A 7168-nucleotide genomic window follows, 5' to 3' on the forward strand; every position below is an offset into this window, starting at 1 on the left:
AGAAGAAAACATGAGAGACCCAGGTATGGGATGAATTTTAATTGACAGGAAAAACTATAAAAAATTAAAAGCAAACTGTGGGGACGAAGTAAACCCATTAGGGGTAGAAATAAGACACGATCCTCTGCCTCCTGTGTTGGATTTCGAAAAACTGAAACCGCTTTCCATTTGCTAAGATAATTATTCGGATAAACGTTGGATTAAAAATAGTGTAATATATAGCTAAAATGGTACTACACGGAAGTGGGTTGGAGAGTAGCCATTAAATCTTCATTTTTATAGAATTTCATTTCATTCATCCGTTTATGTTGTTTGTCCCACTTGTGCTGTCTAGTCTGTCCTTGTTCGTCCCCTCTCTGTATGCCCTTGTAGGCAATAGAGAAACAAGGTCAGTCAGTAGTAGAGAAACATTTGGGGAGTTAAGTTGTATCATTTGCTGGCGTTATATTGTTGTTTAATTGTTGTAGTGTTCCTTGAACACTTAAGTTTGTGCTGTCTTGCGGCATTTTATATGTGATTTCCCTCCTCATAGAAGAAGGTAGACTGAATAAAAAGAAAATATGTCAGAAGAGGAAGATATCAGCTACTCAGAGCTGTCCTCGTCGGAACAGTCGGAGCAATCGTCGTCGTCAGAGATTTCGTGGAGTACAATAGAGAAACTGAACGAAGAACGGATAACAGAGAAGAAAAACTTCGCAGAAATCGCAAAGTGTAAGGAATATCAAATCGGATGGGGAAAATGGAGAAATTACATGACAATGATGGGTCACGAAGGATTTAATGTGGAATTGAACCGCCTCAGAAGAAATGGTTAAAAATAGGAAGGAATGTACAATTATATACAAGACGCATTCCGTAGATGCTGGGAAGATAGACATAATGACTACTTACAGAATAGAGAAGGCACTAAGGCCAATCTGGCAAGAGATAACGTATCTTACCTGGGGCAAGTATGGAAATGTAGAGGTGAGATTTAAAGAGGCAGAAAAGGCAAGGGAGATCGCGGCAACCATTATAAAGAGTGATGAAGTGATACTATTATATATGTACCATAGAAGGCGTGCTTTAAAAGTTAGCGTAGAGGGAATCCCACCAGAAGTTGACGTGGTCCGGATAGCAGCCCCTGTCCTACATGGAAATGAGAAAGAGATAGCGGTTCTCCAGGCCACAACGACGGAAAGTAGGCATTGCGAAGGCCAAACCTTAAACACGGTCATTCAAGCGCCAAAGAAAACTATTGAGAAAATGCCAGAAACGATAACGATAGATGATGTAATAATGGCCCGATTTCAATCAAATTTTCAACATAGTAAAGTGGAAGCGGATTTGTAATTTAAGCGTGGAAATGGGTTCAAAGTTTGAAAATTAAGGCAATATTTCTGAAGTTGAAAAAAAATTTCTCATTTTTACGTATTTTTGCTCTTTACTTTTTATTGTTTACAGTTTAGAGCTTTCATTTGCATGGCCAATCGTCGAAAACTTCACAAAATAAGTACTAAATTTAACAAAGAAATCCATTTTTTCCTTATTTTTAATCACTCAAATAGTGACACGTACAAAAGGCATGTGTGCTTTCCGTTTTCACTGCCTGATATTTATGATTGATCTTTCAAAATATTTCCTTTCTCAACTTACTCAAGATCTTTTGTTTTTTATAAATGGGAGAGAGATAGATAAAGAAAGATAGAGAGTGAGAGAAAGCGAGGAAGAGTCCGAGAGAAAGGAAGAGTAAGAGAGTGGGAAAGTGAGAGAGAAAAGAGAGAGAGAAACAAAGAGGGAGAATGTGGTGATAAGAACAGAAAGGAGGCAACAGAAAGTAACACCACACCCTCACCCGCACGTATATAGCGGGTCACCTTAAGCTAGTAACATATATTTTTGCGATTTATTTACTTTGTTTCTTTGTTCTATGTCCCCACAAAGAGACATAGAACAAACGAAACAAATTAAAGACATCTTCGTTGGAGCAGAATACAGCTGAGTTTAGACAGCAAGAGAAAAGAGAACTACATGTCTGCATCCTGAAGGAATTTCTATGCGTTAAATAGCAGCTAAATCTCCCTGATGCCTATTCTATCGTACTAGTAAAAGAAAGTTTCATTCGACTATGAAGGCTTAGCTATAAAAGTAAAAATTCAAAAACACTAACATAATCTCTCTAATTATATCTTTTCATTTAAAAAGTATGAATAACTCTCGTTAATATAATTCAAACCATGTCTAAAGTAAAAGACAGGGTGTTTACGGAGGGAAAATCTTTGATCATAGGTCAAAGTTATCAGGAATGATCTTAAGATCAGCAACGTAATTCGACTGGTTCCAGCAATTTGACATAAGAAGAATACTTCACGAGAATGCTTCAGTTTGTCTGTCTGGCATACAATAGGTACTAGTTCATATTTCAGAGATGAGGAGCTTGCAGTAGAAAAATATAGAGCGTGGCAAGTCAACATAGAAATAAACAAGAACACATACTATAAACCAAAAATTTCAATACCGGTATAAAAGATTTATATTAAACAAAAGGAGAAAGATTGAATGAATTTCAGTTCAGGATCAAAATTTGATCATACTTTTCGATTGTAGATCTGGTTAAATATATATATATATATATATAGTAATCCAACATAAAAACACAAAGAGAAAACACAACAACGCGAGGACGTGGAACAACTATAGTATTATTGGACGCTCAGGAAGGAAGGGAAGAAGGAGGGTTTAACGTTTCGGGCGGAGCTCTTCCTCTGAAATATAGGAGAAGGAAAGATCCAGGGAAGGGAGGACGGAGGAAAAAAATCGCCAACGGTACACACGCGGTCACATTTTGAATGATAAACATTTTGATTTCATTTCCAATTTGGAAAACAAAACTGCATTGAAAACTAAGATAAAAACATAAATATTATGTTTCTATATATTATTTTGTTTATAATTTTTAATTTTTATTTCTAGGTACTGAGCAGAAAGCAATCAGAGACAATGCAGGTATCTTTTATCTTCTAACTTTTGCTTCTTTCAGTTACTGGATGGTGGCCATGCTGGGCTATTTTCTAATAGTCTTTGTCGTACTTATTCCCGAACTGATACGTTGTGGGCACGTAAACAAATCAACACTGGTTTTCCAGTGATGGTGGGGAACAAACACTAATATACACATATATACATACATACATACACACGCTACACACACTCACACACACATACACACCGACAGCGCGCGCACACAAATATATACACGACATTCTTGGGTCAAGCATAGACCTATGCAGGGTATCTGACACCTAGTGTGACATCAGGCGCTCACACCTCTGTCAGCAGGGTATTGGTCTTAGTGGACGTTGTACCGAGACCATCTACACACAATTGGTGGAGAGTAAAAGTGACAACATCCTCTAGGAATCTCTGAGTGTCAATGAAGGCCAACTGCCTAGTCGTTTTCGAAGAAGATTTGCGCCGGGTTCCATTGATAATTTACAAAAATTCCTTGCCTGGCAGTGCTACAGAATAACATTGCCGATTCGTAATAAAATGAACCGGCATGATATTCCCCTCAGCTGCGCTTGCCCTTGATGCACATTGCATGTGAAAGATGATGCGATTAATGAGAAAGAGACCAAACCTTCATTGACGTTTCAAGTTAAAAGAAAAGTGAGCGTGGAGTGCAAGGTCCTTCCTCCCAGTAAAACTGTTACACCGTGGATGAATATAGCAAGAATGGCTCGAGTGAATTGTCGTAACCTAAGCGTGCCCATGTAGTTACAGAAGCATGGAGGAGAGAGAAACACAACAGTATTCCTGGTAACAGGGTGACTCAGGATTACTTGGTACTGTGAGGTTACTTGGTTACTGTGAGGTTACTTGGGTAGCGTTTCCCTTTTAATTGGGAATTTTGTTGTTTTGATTTTCTTCTGATTATTTATTGTTTACATGTGTTTATGTAAATCTCCATTATCCCTGATTACTGTTTCTGAGGCTGCGAGCTGGTAGATTCATGAGCACGCCGTAACAAATGCTTGACGGCATTTTGTCCGGCTTTCTGCGTTAAAATGCCACCGAAGTTGACTTTACTTTTCATTCTTTCAGAGTCAATGAAATAAGCACCAATTGAATACTGGAGTTGATGTAATCGATGTCCACCTTCACCAAAGTTTTTGGTCTTGTACCAAAATTAAAATGAAACGGGCTTTTTTTTTCTTTCTATTACAGATAAATTATATGATGCAAATATTATTACTAAGATTTTGAAATTTGCAGCAACACTGCTTGTTATTGGCCATTTTCATTAAGGATTTCGGAAAACAAGCCCCAGCAGAATCAAAAAGTGGTTAGTATTGTATTTTTCATTTTCGTTCCTTTGATTTTGTTATTCTTCTATATAATATATTTCTTTACTACCCACAAGGGGCTAAACACAGAGGGGACAAAAAAGGACAGATTAAGTCGATTACATCGACCCCGGTGCGTAACTGGTACTTAATTTATCGACGCCGAAAAGATGAAAGGCAAAGTCGATCTCGGCGGAATTTGAACTCAGAACGTAACGGCAGACGAAATACGGCTACGCATTTCGCCCCGCATGCTAACGTTTCTGCCAGCTCGCCGCCGTTCTTCTATATAATATTATTGATTAAGTTTGCGATTATGTCGCAGTGGAAATGGTATACCCCTCCCACGGGACAAATGGTATGATTCAGCCACTATAAAGTGCGACGACGTCAACCAGTACGGGTAGTCGTCTATCAGCCGTTGTAGAATCGTTGCACGAGTTCTCTGTTGGAGTTAAGTGTCAGTTAAGGGTTATAGTCGAGTTCGACTCAACAGTGATGGTAGGCGGTTCAAAGAGGCTGTTTTGCAGAGCTATCAGCAATAGCACGATAGACGAAGCGATGTATTACTACTCGGTATAGAAGAGATAAACTGTATCCGATACCAGAAAAATGGCCACTATAGTAGATACAAAAGCTACAGTCACAAGAGGCACCACACATTATAGATATGGAAAACACCACATCATAACAGCTTACTGCATTGGTTTTATTCTAAACTCATCGTTATGGTCATTCTTCTTTAATATTTATATAAACATTCATCGAGCAAAAGCATTCGATTACTGAACATCCCATGTTTTCACGGGCGTAGATAATCTTGTTTACTTGTTTCAGTCATTGGACTGCGACCACGCTTGGCTACCAGCTTAAACTGTCGAACAAAGAGACGTCACTACCTATTTTTAAGTTTGGTACTTATTCGATTATCACTTTTACCAAACCTCTAAATTATGGATCCGTATTTAAGCAACACCAGTCGTGAAGCGCTGGCTGAAGTTAAATACATACGTACGTACATACATACATACATACATACGTACATACATACATACATACATACATACATTCTCTCTCACTTTCACTCACACAATTACATACATACATACATACACATATACATACATACATACATACATACATACATACATACATACATACATACATTCATATATACATACATTCATACATACATACATACATACATACATACATGCATGCATACATACATACATACATACATACATACATACATACATACATACATACATGCATACATAGGTACATACATACGTGCATGCATGCATACATACATACATACATACATAACATACATACATACATACATACATACACGTATAATTTCTTTCTAAGTTGGCAATGCTTTCTTTTTTACAGGTTATTTCGAAACTTCCAACCGAAAATTAACTCACGTTTTCTCCGGAAATAAATATTTGACTCCATACTATATATTGTGTTCCTTCTGCAGTTAGTGCTTGTTGATTTCTGATATTAAAAACATACCTTAATGTGTGTTTGTGTGTATATGGGTACATATGTTCTGATACACATGAATCTAGAAAGATATAATAAAACAATTTTTCGCATATAAGTACACAATTTCTATCGTTTTGCAACAGCAACTATTTTCCCTAGGTTAGGGGAAGTATAAGAGAAATGACATTGTTTTACGTTGACAGGTATAGTGTAGCGGAACTAAGATGGTATAGGAAAACGTGTAAAGTTTTTGAAAATTTTGGTCAATCAATCCCAATGGAATCAAATTACAGATCAGCTAACTTTATAGATGTAGCTTGCTTGAATGTAGGATTTTATGCAGCTTAGCATAAGCCAAACGTTAATTTTAATGTTGATAGATTCTCAAATCATCCCTGTGCATTTATAATCTTTATTATTGATAGTTTCGCATATAATATCGAGCTGGTCTGCGTCGAATGCGGGTCATTATAAGGTAGCACTCGCTAGAGTGAAATATGTAGAAAAATTAGTTATATTCAAAGTAGTGAATCAGTTAACAGCCCTTCTTGCTTGAACACTTGAATACTACAATTGGTAGACAAAGGTGTAGGTCTGGAGACGGAATAAATGAGGATATAATTAACAATAAGCGTGATTGGTGAAACACGTATGTATATATAGGACATGTGCCCTACTATGAGAACCTAACTATTCGAACCCGCTACCTTGACTATAAGTAATAGCAAGAGAGGGGAATGATGGAAATTGAGGGATGTTAAGAAATTATAAGGAGCGAAAATACTTAAGTAACGGAACTACAACTAGCAGCTGTATGAAAACATTAGGTAGTGGTGTAACGTATAAGCAAAACATTGCACACAGTAGGAAAAACAAGAATAGTAAAATCGGTAAAGGATTACGTCAGAAAAAATGATATATCCAGTATTTAAACTTGATGTATTCCCTCTGATTGCTTCCGCTTTCTTCGCTGCATTAGATAAACTCTTCAGTAAATCTATTAGATATCATAAAACATTTTAATAGACATATCGTTAATGTGTCTTACGCAACTACCCTATTATAAGATATACCTCCAATGGAATAATAAAATCTTACTCAACAGTTCTTTTCTAATATTTATAATTGCAATGTAAATTACTCTACAGGCTGCACATAGACCAGGAGTCGATGTATTGGTAGATAATGTGCGAGAGAATGGAAAGTATTTCAGATGTGACACCAACACAACTACTCAAGATATATCCGACGTTCGACTCAGTAGTGGTAATAGTAATAATGTTAACAATTACAGGAATAGTCCTTTCTACAATGGGTTCAAGACCAAATCTTGTGGAAGGGGATAG

General features: G+C 37.0%; 1 long non-coding RNA gene across 1 annotated transcript; it reads left to right on the forward strand.

Annotated features, from left to right (window-relative positions):
• Positions 1 to 2950: 2950 nt before the first annotated feature.
• Positions 2951 to 5769, forward strand: LOC118761319. The gene is made up of 3 exons (XR_004997287.1): positions 2951 to 2985; positions 4207 to 4324; positions 5724 to 5769. It is a non-coding gene; the product is annotated as an uncharacterized LOC118761319 (long non-coding RNA).
• The last annotated feature ends 1399 nt before the right edge of the window (positions 5770 to 7168 follow it).

This window comes from Octopus sinensis, unplaced genomic scaffold, assembly GCF_006345805.1.
Source record: "Octopus sinensis unplaced genomic scaffold, ASM634580v1 Contig12187, whole genome shotgun sequence".
NCBI lineage: Eukaryota > Metazoa > Mollusca > Cephalopoda > Octopoda > Octopodidae > Octopus > Octopus sinensis.